The sequence below is a fragment of the Haliotis rufescens genome, unplaced genomic scaffold (genome assembly GCF_023055435.1).
Source record: "Haliotis rufescens isolate VD_foot unplaced genomic scaffold, xgHalRufe1.0.p SCAF_8, whole genome shotgun sequence".
NCBI lineage: Eukaryota > Metazoa > Mollusca > Gastropoda > Lepetellida > Haliotidae > Haliotis > Haliotis rufescens.
Window position 1 is genome coordinate 32300653 of NW_025964372.1, and position 16014 is coordinate 32316666.

The following is a 16014-nucleotide window of genomic DNA, read 5'->3' on the forward strand; positions in this document are numbered from 1 at the left end:
GTGGTGGTAGTGGTAGTGGTGGTTGTGGTGGTTGTGGTGGTGGTAGTGGTGGTGGTGGTGGTGGTTGTAGTGGTAGTGGTAGTGGTGGTTGTAGTGGTAGTAGTAGTGGTAGTGGAAGTGGTGGTGGTAGTGGTAGTGGTGGTTGTGGTGGTGGTGGTGATGGTGGTAGTGGTAGTGGTGGTAGTGGTAGTGGTAGTGGTGATGGTGGTAGTGGTATTGATAGTGGTGTTGATAGTAGTGGTGATAATGGTGGTGGTGGTAGTGGTAGTGTTAGTGGTAGTGGTAGTGGTGGTAGTGGTAGTGGTAGTGGTGGTGGTGATAGTGGTCGGGGTGATGGTGGTAGTGGTAGTGGTAGTAGTGGTGGTGATAGTGGTCGTGGTAGTCGTGGTAGTGGTGGTACTAGTGGTGGTAGTGGTGGTGGTGGTAGTGGTAGTGGTGTTGGTGTTGGTGTTGGTGGTGGCGGTAGTGGTGGTGGTAGTAATGGTGGTGTTGGTGGTAGTGGTGGTGGCAGTAGTAGTGGTGGTGGTGTTGGTGGTGGTAGTGGTGGTGGCGGTAGTGGTGGTAGTAGTAATGGTGTTGGTGGTGGTGTTGGTGGTGGCGGTAGTGGTGGTGGTAGTAATGGTGGTGTTGGTGTTGGTGGTGTTGGTGTTGGTGTTGGTGTTGGTGTTGGTGTTGGTGGCGGTAGTGGTGGTGGTGGTGGTGGTGTTGGTGGTGGTGTTGGTGGTGTTGGCGGTAGTGGTGGTGGTAGTAGTGGTGTTGTTGGTGGTGGTGGCGGTAGTGGTGGTGGTAGTAGTGGTGGTGTTGGTGTTGGTGTTGGTGTTGGTGTTGGTGGTGGTGGCGGTAGTGGTGGTGTTGGTGGTGGTGTTGGTGGTGGTGTTGGTGGTGGTGGCGGTAGTGGTGGTGGTGGTGGTGGTGTTGGTGGTGGTGTTGGTGGTGGTGGCGGTAGTGGTGGTGGTGGTGGTGTTGTTGGTGGTGGTGGCGGTAGTAGTGGTGATGGTAGTGGTGGTGGCGGTAGTGGTGTTGGTAGTAGTGGTGGTGGTGGTGGTGGTGGCGGTAGTGGTGTTGGTAGTAGTGGCAGTGGTGGTAGTGGTGGTGGTGGTGGTGTTGGTGGTGGTGGCGGTAGTGGTGATGTTATGAGTAGAGTTAAAGCAGTAAAACAGCACCGACTAACGTCATTTTCTCTATAAGTTCTTCATTTTAAACAAATCGTTTAATTTCACACGTCTATCATATTAATTTCCACATATTTATTATAAACATGACACGACGGGGGCGTACATTAAACGAGAAACCATATTAGTGTAATGACACGGGGCTGCAATATGACACTCCCCCCGATAAGGGCCTGTGTTGACAAAACACGCCGAGTTTTCCCCACCCCTAGGGAGTCGGCTCGAGTGGGGTGAGGCACGTACGCTCAATTATCAACCCACTTTCTCTATACGATCAAGTTGGACACAACGGGGAACGTGTATTAGAAAATCAACTCAAACAGGAGCGCTTTATTGCAAGTTTATAATATTCCATATCTATCAAATATCAACATACTCCCATGTTGCTGTAAACACATACAGGCACAGCTTGTACCCATTAGGGGTTCGAAAATGTTTGCACTAGTCGACCTGGTGCTTAGAGATATACATTTTCCTCCATCGCGTATTAAACTCATTTTGAAGAAATTTGTTTAACGCAGCTTATTTGATTGGAGTTTCATTTTATCACCACTATACGAACTTTAATTCATAAGGATTTAGAGGTTTGTAGTTTTCGTGTTTGTAAGCGACCTCTGTATTCACAATGCGACCTTGCTGTGTTTGCGGTCTGTGAACCACTGGGTATATTCTCATTAATATTTATATATTTAATCCTCTGCGTTGTATATAAAATATATTTAAATTTTGAAACGAATAAAACCGTGGTTTTATTGCCGGCTGTACGAGAGCTGATGGGGTTTATCCCATTGGGTGTGGCCAAGTTTGTTTTTTATAACTGTAGGATTGTCATTGTGTGACATGTTATGTTAATACCAGAAGACGTCAGGACAAACAGGCATTTTGATTTGCCATTAAAGAACCAATCAAAATGCGTTGTTCTGGGCTAGATGACCAGCATTCGTTCAGGTGAAAACATACGGTATCTTATCAGGAGTCAGTGAGTATAGAAACCTGCAAACCTACATACCATAGACCTGTCTAGAACATGTCTAACCCATTACATTCACAACCCATGCTTGTCTGCAGTGTTAGGCGACAGAAACAAACTTGCTTCTTTCTCGTCCACCCGTGAAGATCCGGGGTAGAACAGGTCTTCAGCAACCAATGCTTGCTGTAAACGGCGACTATACGCTTGTGGTAAGAGGCGACTAACGGGATCGGGCGGTCAGGCTCGCTGACTTGGTTGATACATGTCATCGTATCCCAATTGCGCGGTCCGATGTCAATTACTGGATTGTTGGTCCAGACTCGATTATTTACAGACCGCCGTCATAAAGCTGGAATATTGCTGAGTGCGACGTTAAACAACAAACAACCACAAACAATCTTTCTCGTCACTTTTCAGACTGTTATTTTTATACTACTTAAACAAAAGTAAGGACCATCCGATTCTTTTATATTACTATAGTTAATCTGTAATACCATGAATTTTTAAAATGAATAGATCGTTCAGAAATGTGCCAAAAATGAATTGCGTGTTGGCAGTGGCGAAAAAAAGAGTTAAAAGAATTAGTATGAATTTGTTAAATTACTGCATTTTCTTGAAATCACGTTCATTTCGTCGTCTGTGGACACGCTGTCTTCTATCTCTGCGTTGGAGAAAACGTTGATTTGACTGGACCAGACTCGCCGCCAGTTTCTCACAGAGTCCATGCCTGTACGGTGTTGCTCCATCGCATACGTTGTCGTCGATGGAAACGTCCCAATACAGGGACAAATGCCGGTCTTCTGGGACATTTTACATTTTTGTTCAGTCTTATGAACATTGCTGTAGAAAGCTACAAGTGTTTAAAACGGTTGCGTTTGTGCACTACGCCGGTTAACGAACATGTGACTAAAATCGTTCAATACCAAATATCGCATTCGTGTTGAATGTTTCATGAATAGGACAACTGTGTCTATGTGAAATGTTGATAGATGCAAAACACAACACAATTCAAATGGATGCTCCCTATGAAACACGAGTCCTAATTGTTTGTTTACGGATCACACGGAGTCCGTTTTGTCGTTTTACAGGGCACAATCTTCCCGAGGCAAGGGCGTTAACTGACTATTAAAGTCCAGTTTCCACACTAGCCAAACTAGGCTGGCATTTATGGAGTTACATGTTGGCTGTACTAACGAGTCTTTGCATAGTCCAATCAAATCGCGTAACGAAATCGACATTTGCTTCATAAACTGCAGTGCAGATTTCCGTCGATTGCAGGATTTGTAAAACAGGTGCACCACTTACTCAGCGTCAACAGATATTTCCCAAAACTTTTCATGTTTTTTTTTATCAAAGTGCTCACCTGATTTGATGTAAGACCGGTTTCTTCACAATATATATTTTGATTATCGATCAGATCGTTTTGACTAGGCGCCGCCATTTTGACTGAAGCAAACGCAAATTATATCAGAGGTGGAATCTGATTGGTCAATAGGAGGGACAAAGAAGGGACATAACTCGTAATAGCCACTGGTGGCACTACGTTCGAGCCCAGACGTTCCAGCCTAGTTCGGCAAGGGTGGGAACTGGACTTTTATAGTCAGTTAACTTTCTTGCCTCGGGAAGATTGCAGGTCACACGAATCCGTATTGTTGGTTTGAAGATCATACGTGCCCGTATTGTCGATATACAGACTATGGGTGGCCGTGTTGCCGATATACAGACTATGGGTGGCCGTATTGCCGGTATACAGACTATGGGTGGCCGTATTGCCGATATACAGACTATGGGTGGCCGTATTGCCGGTTTACAGATTATGGGCGGCCGAATTGCCGGTTTACAGACTATGGGTGGCCGTATTGCCGATATACAGTGAGTGAGTGAGTGAGTGAGTGAGTATGGTTTTACGCCGCTTTTAGCAATATTCCAGCAATATCACGGCGGGGGACACCAGAAATGGGCTTCACGCATTGTACCCATGTCGGGAATTGAACCCGGGTCTTCAGCGTGACGAGCTAACGCTTTAACCACTAGGCTACCCGACCGCCCCGCCGATATACAGACTATGGGTGGCCGTATTGCCGATATACAGACTATGGGTGGCCGTATTGCAGATATACAGACTATGGCTGGCCGTATTGCCGATATACAGACTATGGGTGGCCGTTTTGCCGATATACAGACTATGGGTGGCCGTATTGCCGATATACAGACTATGGGTGGCCGTATTACCGATATACAGACTGTGGGTGGCCGTATTGCCGATATACAGACTATGGGTGGCCGTATTGCAGATATACAGACTATGGGTGGCCGTATTGCAGATATACAGACTATGGGTGGCCGTATTGCCGATATACAGACAATGGGTGGCCGTATTGCCGATATACAGACTATGGGTGGCCGTATTGCAGATATACAGACAATGGGTGACCGTATTGCCGATATACAGACAATGGGTGGCCGTATTGCCGATTTCCAGACTATGGGTGGCCGTATTGCCGATACACAGACTATGGGTGGCCGTATTGCCGGTTTACAGACTATGGGTGGCCGTATTGCCGATATACAGACTGTGGGTGGCCGTATTGCCGGTTTACAGACAATAGGTGGCCGTATTGCCGATATACAGACTATGGGTGGCCGTATTGCCGATATACAGACTATGGGTGGCCGTATTGCCGGTTTACAGACAATTGGTGGCCGTATTGACGATATACAGACTATGGGTGGCCGTTTTGCCGATATACAGACTATGGGTGGCCGTATTGCCAGTTAACAGATCGCATCAGTCCGTTTTGTCGGTTTGCAGGTCACGTGAGTCGGAAATGACAGTCTACAGGTCAACTTCGCCTACAGAGGCAGCGACCTCGCATCCAAGTCTCCACATTCCCACCACAAAGGAAATCATGCGAATATGCTTGTCTTTCATGGATTCTCATATTTTAGAAGCCCTGTTCATCAAATCTATATCTATCAGTTTCACAAATGTGGGCGATTTGATATATGTTATGGCATGACATAGGAGGTTTTTCTCCCAAAAGGTCTTGTTTTTAAAAAGATGATTTACCACAGGGTTACACGGCCTGCAACAATGATCTATTCAACAATTACTTAAAAGCAGGCGTGGCAAATAAACAAGGTTTGTTTCTCCAAGATAGCCAAATCATGCGTGCTTCTCGAGTTGTTTATTGTATTTCTTGGAAACAAGCACCATTGTAAATTGTCGTTTTACCGGAACATATTGATCATCTGGAGCCGGGGAATGAAGGGTTATGTTGCTAGGGACGCGTGGTTTGCGTAAGCTGCTGTGAGTGAAGGCCTGGATGTGGGAATGGACGTGGTTGTGTGTATATAGGATGTTTGTATGGGGGATAATATTGTGAATATTATTTTTATAATTACTATTAAATGTGGTGCGTACATATATAAAATATTGTTTTTATGAGTCTTTTAGTGTCTCGTAGGCCATTTTGGCCGGCCGCTGAATTTTTACATTCTTGTCTTGTCATTTTATATGTACAGCGCTTGACACTATACTAAAATATTCTTCTTCTTCTTCTTCTTCTATAACGACGGTGAAATCAGGTTTAACGCCGCGCTCATGAATATTGCGCTTGTGATGCACGCGCGAGTGTGTGCGTGTGTGCGTGTGTGCGTGTGTGCATGTATGTTTTATGTTTTATGTGTGTTGTGTGTGTGTCCTTCAACGTGTTTTCGCATGACACGGTCGGGGATCGAACCACTGACCCCTCCGCTCTATCCACTAGATCACGGAGGCAGTCCCCTCTTTTCTTGTCGGTGCGGTTGGGTAGCCTAGTGGTTAAAGCGTTCGCTCGCCACGCCGAAAACCCGGGTTCGATTCCCCACATGGGTATTGTGTGAAGCCCATTTCTGGCGTCTCCCGCCGTGATGTTGCTGGAATATTGCTAAAAGCGGCGTAAAACCATAATCACTCACTCACTCTTATCTTTTCATTCCGCCACAGTGACAAATGTGTTCCACCTCTTGATGATGGACGACACACACTTCGGGGTTAACCGGTAAACTCCGTCAGCCGTGATGCACGTCTATGCCAGTTGTAACCGTCATTCCATATGCTGTTTCAATCGCTCATGTTGGAAAGGGAATTTTGTGGAAAATATTTTAAAATTCCTGTTGTTTTATGTAGCTGTACAAAATATCGGTGTTTACGTAAAACAAATTACTGCAATTAATGTAAACAACTAACACATGAAGAAGAGTGGACGTATCTGGCCAAAACTGAAAAATTCAAATGTAAAAAGATATATCTACATCTGTTTCTGTAAGAAAAACATACACGTAATATTTATCGCTTAGGTGACGTTTACTGTACGGGTTAACTCTGGTCTATCTCACAGCCCCTGAACCATATTATTTTCCCTTCCGCCCAACTCTTACTGTAATGCTATAGCCCTAAAGTAAGCAAGTCTAGATTTTTCATAGGTTCAGGCTGAATTTCCCCATCTCCCTAGGTCTCCTTTTCAACTTAAATGGAGTTGTTTGTTTCTATCAAATATATAGTTTTAGTGTTAGACTAGACTTAACGCAGGTGCCTCCAAATGGCTCAGATAATGCTGATACGACGTTAATTTTAACTCTCTCAATGTTAACTATGGAGATGGTATTCAGCAACTGTATATTATTTCAGAATGAGTGAGTGAGTGAGTTGGGTTTAATGCCGCTTTTAACAGTATTCCAGTTATATCGCGGCGTGCCAGCTTAATGTGGGAGGAAAGTCCGAAGTGATGCAGGTATCAGACGTTTACCACTTCGGTGAAACCCACGAGCACGGGTATGGTGCTGACAAACCTAGAACCATAATCGGGGCGAACCAGGATTCGAACCCACAATCACAGGTTTCTGGCGTGCCCAAGGGACGCAAATCGCGGCGCCTTAGACGACTGGGCCACCCGTGCCCCCGCCCTCGTAGGTAATACAAAATGGTATTAAACCATGTTCGCTCAGTCACTCAATGCGCAAAACACTCCGGAATCTTGGTAACAACACGACTACTTTAAATTATACTGATTGGCGCTCACTTTATCTTCTTCATTCAGTTAAAACCTACTCTACCATCATACCAGATGTTTTAATGTGTAATGACTGCGTATCAAACGCGCTTTGGTATGCTACGCACTATTAAATCCCGCACTTAAATGGCGGTCCCTGTGCCAAGGTACACATCTTTGTATGTATCTCTGTATAAATGTACAGAATGAATTCACAATACCGAACAAAACAACCGCATTGCGTAACCGTACTCCCAGTAGACGTCCATTCAGGTTTGGGGTTCTGCTAAAATATGCGTGATCTCGAGTACGGAAAGGGAGTGCTTCGTTATCCTCCCTCAATAGACTTATAGGAATGTTTTCAGAATCGCTAACCTGTATCAATGCTTGCGCCAAAACAGGTGCTTGTATTGTTGAATGCCGTGTTTCGCTGGTTGAATGGAAGATTTGCACTCTGGCGCCGATAAACGGTTATTGGAATCTGCTGTGAAAGGTTTATAGCTAATTGCCAGGGCAATGATTCTATGGATTAGCAATCGGTGCTGGTGGTATTCTGTGTATTATAATATCCAGTGATATATTGAACAAGGTGCACACTCATTCGGCAGGTACAGTTTGTATAGGCTATATCAGAGGTCATGTTTTCATAGGTGCAAGGCCATATATCGTCCAAAACTGGCTTCCACGGGAGATATCCCCTGAGCGATATCCTACAGTAAGATTGCATCACAATTCTTTGCAGACGACTGTGCCGTCATAATTAAATAGCATCACTGATCGCTCTACCACTGAAGCTGGCTAGCTGTATCTTACAAAGCGGATTCTTACAAAAGTTTGCACATCGGTTTTTCTCGGCCTTCTGTTTCAAAGTGTAGTTTGGACAATTAATATGCATGAAAGTCGCTAAATGTCCTGTGCATGACGATACACGTGAGCAGAAAGGGAATTCCCTCGACTGTGATATTGGGATTCCCCGACATTCCGCAGTAATAAAAGTAGTGCGCCTCGGTGGGCGTGGCTTAATTTTCTACATTCATTGGGAAATGAATGCAATAACACGTGACCAATTCAGCTAATCAGAATGCCGGAATTTAAGTCAACACAACGAAAATTTAATTATTGTATGATAAACAACGACCACGAGTCGTTTATTTCTTATAAAATTATGATATATCCGTGATATGTACTGCCTTTTTAAGGAAGATGATAAAATGTACAAGCTTTAAAAATAATTACCCAAATCTTAATAATGATGACTCCCTAAATACAATCCGACCTCGGAAATGTCGGAGAAGTCCATTTTACGAACAGGTGGGTTAGTTTGGTATTCCCGGCACATTCTCACAATCCTCACGTCCATTATCTGTAACTTGTCTCCTGATACCGACTGCCAAATGTAACCAATTTTGGATGCGATCGTTCGGCCACTGCATTTATTTGCGTAGCCCATCTACATCTATGGGGAACAACGCTCCAAATATATGACGTCATCAAGTTGCGAGCGCATATTCGAATCTCCAGAAATGATGTCACGATAGAACAATGTTTTATTGTGACGTAAACCACGCTTCGTTGTTCTTTGTGAATTATCACGGCGTCCATCTTATATTACTGTTTATAATTACAAACTGAAAAATTTGGAAGAATGATTTTGAATGATAAATAGAATCTCAACCCCGTGTCTATTGATATCAAATACAAAGAAAAGTCTAAAACTCCTCTGCAAGCTTCTCAAATTTAAATAACTGATATCAAAACACCCTCGTTTAAGATTCTCTGTATGTCGATCAAACATCTGTCCTAATATAAGGTATTCGACGCTTTACCAGGCTGATAGGGACGATGAATATCGTGTATACTATCTACACAAAAATACATTCAGAGTAATACATTTAGAAATTGAAAAGAAACTTATAACAGTGTATTAACCGCCTTGTGTTGAAAGAGGGGGAACTGGGGGCCCTGTCAGCTAGAGCACCGTTGAGTTGTGTCCCTTGGTTGCGCTGAACTGTGACGACAGTTGGCTGGAATCCCGGAGTCGTCTTCAGTAAGTTTCTGGGATTGTCAGCATAATGCCCGTGCTCGTGGGTTTCACCGTGGATAATGTAGACTTTACTCCCCCATTGAGCTGGCACGCCTTGATATATCGGCAATACTCAAAAACTTCTTAATTACAACACACCCACTTACTCACTCAGATTAACAGTTTATTATCATATAATCATATATAACATGCAGCATATGGAATGAATGCTTAACAGCTCCTCAAATTTCAGGAATTCTATTCAAATGAATTGATAGTTAGCATATACATAATTATATATATACCCCGCGTCAAAGGTTAAACACCATCCCATACTATTTTTGCTGCAGGAAATAGTCTCCCATACAAAACTCTAGCAAGTCTTGATTTCTCGATGTTCTGTTCCTGAAAATGAAGCGATTCTCCGGGCTCCTTTGTATTATATTTTAAAGAAAAACTGAATTTAACCAAAAATATCTTTAAAGAAATATTTTCATTTCAGAGACATAATGTGAGTCTGAGCAGGAACAGGATCCGCCAGTTATCAAGTATTAGGTTAATTTTGGATTACAGTGCAAAATGCCAATAATTTAAAATCGCCTGGAATAACTCGATCCTTTACATCGTGGGTGATATGCAAACGAAACTTAACCCCTTCTTGGATTTGTGGCTGGTTTCAGGGACCCTCCTCATGCCTCGCCGCCGGGGTTGTTGGGGGTGGCGCATCTACTGCCGGGACGACCAACTGACACGATTTGACTGAAGCAAACTACACGCTACTCTGCCTTACCTTAACCATCGTATCCCGTTCGATGTCAGATTATGTGGGGTATATCGCACCCTGTCAAATGTCAGAATATATGGGGTATATCGTATCCCGTCAGATGTCAGAATATGTGGGGTATATCGTATCCCGTTAGATGTCAGATTATGTGGGGTATATCGTATCCCGTTAGATGTCAGATTATGTGGGGTATATCGTATCCCGTCAGATGTCAGAATATATGGGGTATATCGTATCCCGTCAGATGTCAGAATATGTGGGGTATATCGTATCCCGTCAGATGTCAGAATATATGGGGTATATCGTATCCCGTCAGATGTCAGATTATGTGGGGTATATCGCACCCTGTCAAATGTCAGAATATATGGGGTATATCGTATCCCGTCAGATGTCAGATTATGTGGGGTATATCGTATCCAGTCAGATGTCAGATTATGTGGGGTATATCGCACCCTGTCAAATGTCAGAATATATGGGGTATATGGTATCCCGTCAGATGTCAGAATATGTGGGGTATATCGTATCCCGTTAGATGTCAGATTATGTGGGGTATATCGTATCCCGTTAGATGTCAGATTATGTGGGGTATATCGTATCCCGTCAGATGTCAGAATATATGGGGTATATCGTATCCCGTCAGATGTCAGAATATGTGGGGTATATCGTATCCCGTTAGATGTCAGAATATGTGGGGTATATCGTATCCCGTCAGATGTCAGAATATATGGGGTATATCGTACCCCGTCAGATGTCAGATTATGTGGGGTATATCGCACTCCGTTAGATGTCAGGTTATGTGGGGTATATCGCACCCTGTCAGATGTCAGAATATATGGGGTATATCGCACCCTGTCAGATGTCAGAATATGTGGGGTATATGGTATCCCGTTAGATGTCGGATTATGTGGGGGTATATCGTATTCCGTTAGATGTCGGAATATGTGTGTGACATCGTTCCCCGTCCTTGTATTGATGTCGGAATATGTGTGTGACATCGTTCCCCGTCCTTGTATTGATGTCGGAATATGTGTGTGACATCGTTCCCCGTCCTTGTATTGATGTCGGAATATGTGTGTGGCATCGTTCCCCGTCCTTGTATTGATGTCGGAATATGTGTGTGACATCGTTCCCCATCCTTGTATTGATGTCGGAATATGTGTGTGACATCGTTCCCCGTCCTTGTATTGATGTCGGAATATGTGTGTGACATCGTTCCCCGTCCTTGTATTGATGTCGGAATATGTGTGGGACATCGTTCCCCGTCCTTGTATTGATGTCGGAATATGTGTGGGACATCGTTCCCCGTCCTTGTATTGATGTCGGAATATTTGTATTTCTGTTGGTCAAGCACATGGTCAACACTCCTGGCTGGAGGCTGCCATTTTGGTACATATGGAAATTGGAAAATGGTAAAGGAAGCGAAAAAAAATGTAACAAAAGTGGAATTAAACAACGAAACGAAATAATAGACATTTGGGCTCAAAAGGCTTTCTGACATGTCACCCCTATGGATTCCATGGCAGAGTGGGTCCCCAGTACCCGATGTTTGCATTGGGGCAGAATATGTCCCATCTCCTTTGGATTCAAGGGTTGAATATAGGTCCTCAAGAACGCCTTGATAGTTTCCCCATTGGAATTCCAGAGAAAAAAAGAAACATCTTTTACTTTGATACTTGCATTTACATCCCATTAAATGCTGCTACTGTAGACTATTAAATAATTTTGTCAGAAACAAACAACTCCATTTAAATTGAAAAAGAGCCGCAGTGAGATGGGAGATTCAGAACCGTGTTTACTTTAGGGCTATTGCCTCACATAAACGACTGGGCGGCAGGGGAAATAATTTGGTTCAGGGACTGTGAGAAAATAAAGAATTTTGATAGAAACAAATAACTAAATTTATCATCCAAAACTGGCTCCCACGGGAGATATCGCTTGGATGAGATCAAGTGATATCTACACTGTAGATATCGCTGCAATGAAATTACATCACAATGCTTTGCAGACCATTGTGACATCACTGGTTACCCTGACGTAACAATCAAATGACATCACTAATGGCTCTGCTACTGAAGCTGTTAGCAGTACTTGTTACACTGAAGACACTGCTAATTATTGTCTACAAATTGAAAAAGTTGGAAGAATGATGTTGGATGATAAATAAAATCTCACCCTCGTGTCTTTTGATATCAAATATATCAACACTCGTTGATAAAAGTGGCAAAAATCCTCGGCAAGCCTCAGAATTTGTCCACTTTTATCAACTCGTGTTGATATATTTGATATCAAAAGACACTCGGGTGAGATTCTCTATTAAATTGAAAGGAGCCCAAGTAAGATGGGAGATTCAGCCTGAAACTTGAATAATCTAGACTTGCTTCATTTAGGGCATTTGCATTACAGAAAGGACTGGTCGGAAGGGGAAATAATATGGATCAGGGACTGAGAGAGAGACTAGACACACCACTGCTACTGCTGGTGCTACAACTATTATGATCATGATCAATATACTAATCACCGCCTTGATCATCTCCTCAACACAGAGGAACACGACTTAAGCGTGTGATCTGAACGGGACTTTATACCATCTAGATAGAGGGAAATGGGTTAAACTAATTAATGTTTCTGTTTCCTCGGCCGTACATACAAGCAGCACCGAGGTCTGCTGCACCACATGGCCACGGAGTGTTTGAGTGAATCAACAGGTTGTTTCCCTCTGGCCCTCGCCCCTCCCCCGACAGGCAGCCCCTCCCCTCCCGAGGCCCCCTGACACGGTTCGGGTTTCCCGATGTCGCCGCTCATGTGAGAACCAGAGAAAGCAGGGACGTGAGGGCAAATAGCAACAAGTGTGTGAATTCTATAGCCTTCGACATCGCGTGATCATTAAGAAGCACATGGCTGCGCCTTCATTTCAATGTCCCTTACCATTTTTTTTCAAGATAATTATGAAACGAGAGTAATGCGTTATTTATTTCAATTTTCGGTATTTACACTCAATATATGTCTCGTTTGAGGAATTAATTACATCAAATTGAAACGTACTAATGATTGAGTTGTTTTATGAGTAAATGTATCTGCAAAGAACTGCGCTTGGAAGTTAAATATAATACCTTCATTTAACATAGTAAGATAAACCGTTTTACCAATTTCTCAATAAGTATGTATAAGTACAGGAACTAATGTTCAAGCAAAGAAATTCTACATCTCTTTAGACATCATAGCTATATTAAAACAGCGATATTTCTGTTACATTGTATATATCAAACGTTTATAACCCTTGCATATGCCATTTTGCTTCTTTTATAATTAGCCATGTTCATGCTTTGTACCCTGCCCCCTGTGGGTGTTTATGTAAAGCTTTCTTCTTCCTCTCCTTCCTCCTCCTCTTCTTCTTCTGCTTTCATAGATAGTATTTACCAATGTAGTTACCCCACAAACATTAAACGGAATTAAACTCTACTTCCCCCTTTCAAGTTCTGGTGTCCCCCGCCGTGATATTGCTGGAATATTGCTAAAAGCGGCGTAAAACCATACTCAGTCAGTCAGTCCCCCTTTCAAGAAGGACACGCCTGTAATATATGTAGCAATGATTAACCAAAAGTTCCACTCACACACGAAGTAAGAAACTGGTTCTTTGAAAGGCATAAAAACAAAAGCTTTCTTTGTTTCGTTTTTAAAAAAAAACGCTTTACAAAAAAAAAACGCGCTGTTTAAAACATGGAGCTGACTTCTGCAGCACTTGCCCGATCCCCCTGTCTGTGCGGAATAAGACCTGCTAGTTGACAGGAAATAAATGAATTTATTATGCCATAAAAACACAGTTTGATGAACACAGTAAGTTCCAAGACGGTCCCGCCAACATTTTGTCGCCAAGGTTGTTCGGGTCATATTTTCACGACCTGTTTCCCAGGCTTGCCATTCCGGTGTCAAGCGCAGGGTTAAGTTTTTGTGTCAACCACGAGAATTCCTTTCTTTTCGACATTTTCCCACAAAAGCGGCTTTTGCGTAATAGTTACTTTCATTTCAATGTGAATTCAATTTTTCTTATTTGTTCAATGTTGTTTGTAGGCGTAATAATACCTTGGGAGTGTTAAGCATAGATATGTAGAAAATCTTATATGAAATGTTTCAGACAAAGTTTAAATTTTGGCGAAATGTCATAACACTATCGTTGCTCCCTTTGATTCGGCGATTACTATCACTCGACAATATGGCGTGTCAACAATGGCATTGTTTCTGTCGTTCACAGTGTCCGTGATAACTACTTACACATGGCGACAATTTTCCTGTGATAGAACCACACCCCTGTGAAGTCACAGATCACAGATATAGCCTACTCAAATAGTTAGTCTTCCTGGTCACTTACCACTGGTCCAAACCTGAAACCGTAACAGTAATGTTCTAAATTTAACACATTTAGTACATTATGTGCATTTTATTCTATTCGTTCTAGTCAGCCGAGTACAGCAAGGAAAAGGAAAGTATACGCCCATGTTTGATTGTGGCTAAAAATGAAACAAACATCAAATGGTCATTCGATGGTGATGTATTTGAGACAGGTATCATGGTTGCGTTTTGGACTTGAGGTCTGCAGTTTTTCGGCGACTGTTTTCATTTTAGTAATGTTTTGATAATTTTTTTAATTCTTTCGCCAAATCCAATTTTCATGTTTCCCCAAATGGGCGTTCATGAAATGTCTGGATTCGAGCTAGACGAGGTCCCAAGTAACTAATGGTTGTCGTAAGAGGCGACTAATGTGAATTGGGTGGTCCGACTCGGTGACTTTGTTGATTGCGTGTCCTGGTACCCTAGTCTCGTGGGGCGTTGTTCGTAATATCAACCACTGGCGTGTTTGTGCCAAACTCGATTATTTACAGGCCGTGTGATGTAACTGAAATATTGCTGACTGCGGCGTTGGACAAACACACAAAATATTAACACTAAAATTATACACACTCATTTTAACGTCTTGCAATGATGCCCCTTCTCATCGTACAACCGCGCATAAACGTAATATTTATGCAATACAATACTTAGTATCTTATCGGATCTGACCCGTGAAGATTCGGGGTACTATAGGTCTTCAGCAACCCATGCTTGACGTATGAGGCAACTGTGCTTGCCGTAAGAGGCGACTAACGAGATCGGGTGGTCAGGCTCGCTGACTTGGTTGATGCATGCCTTCGTATCCCAATTGCATGGATCAATGCTCATTATGTCGGTCACTGGATTGTCCGGTCCAGACTCGATTATTTACAGAACGCCGTTATATAGCTGGAATATCGCTGAGTGCGGCCTTAAACAACAAACAAACAACAAACAAACAAACAAACAAACAAACAAACAAACAAATCTTATCTTATCTTATCTTATCTTATCTTATCTTATCTTATCTTATCTTATCTTAAATTAAGTAATTTAACTCCTATCACCAGCGTTCATAGAGACAATAAAGTCTAAAGTCCAAACCCTATTCAAGGAATCTCTTCAAGATGCTAATTGAATGTAACTAAAGGCATAGGAATCAAACTTAGGACATGCAGGATAGTTAAAAATGAAATATAATTGGAACAGTATCTCAGTCACTGAAAAATAAGAAAATATCGACTGCAACCAAGATTTAATAACTTTAAATTAAATATAGAACTGGGAAGACTCTGAAGGCGTTTTTGAGCCGATGATAATTCCTGATGCAGTCTAGATAGCGTCGCTATATGGCTGAAATAACATAATTTTAACTCACTCTAGATAGAATCGTGACCACTCCTATCAAGCTGGGGTAAACTTGCACAAGTCTCTAATGCAAACATTATTAGTTTAAAAATAATTTCTAGATTGTGTAAATAATAAGAACAAGTTGTCGCAACAAGAGACTGTAATCCTTAGATTGTCTACATATCTTGACTTGCCTATTAGGAGGATAAAATTACTACACATCGATGGACTTATCCTTAAGGACAGCCTTGGAGCAAGGCTTAACCGGAGCAAACCGGAAGGACAACGGAAAGGGGCGAGTGGCCACGAATGCGGTA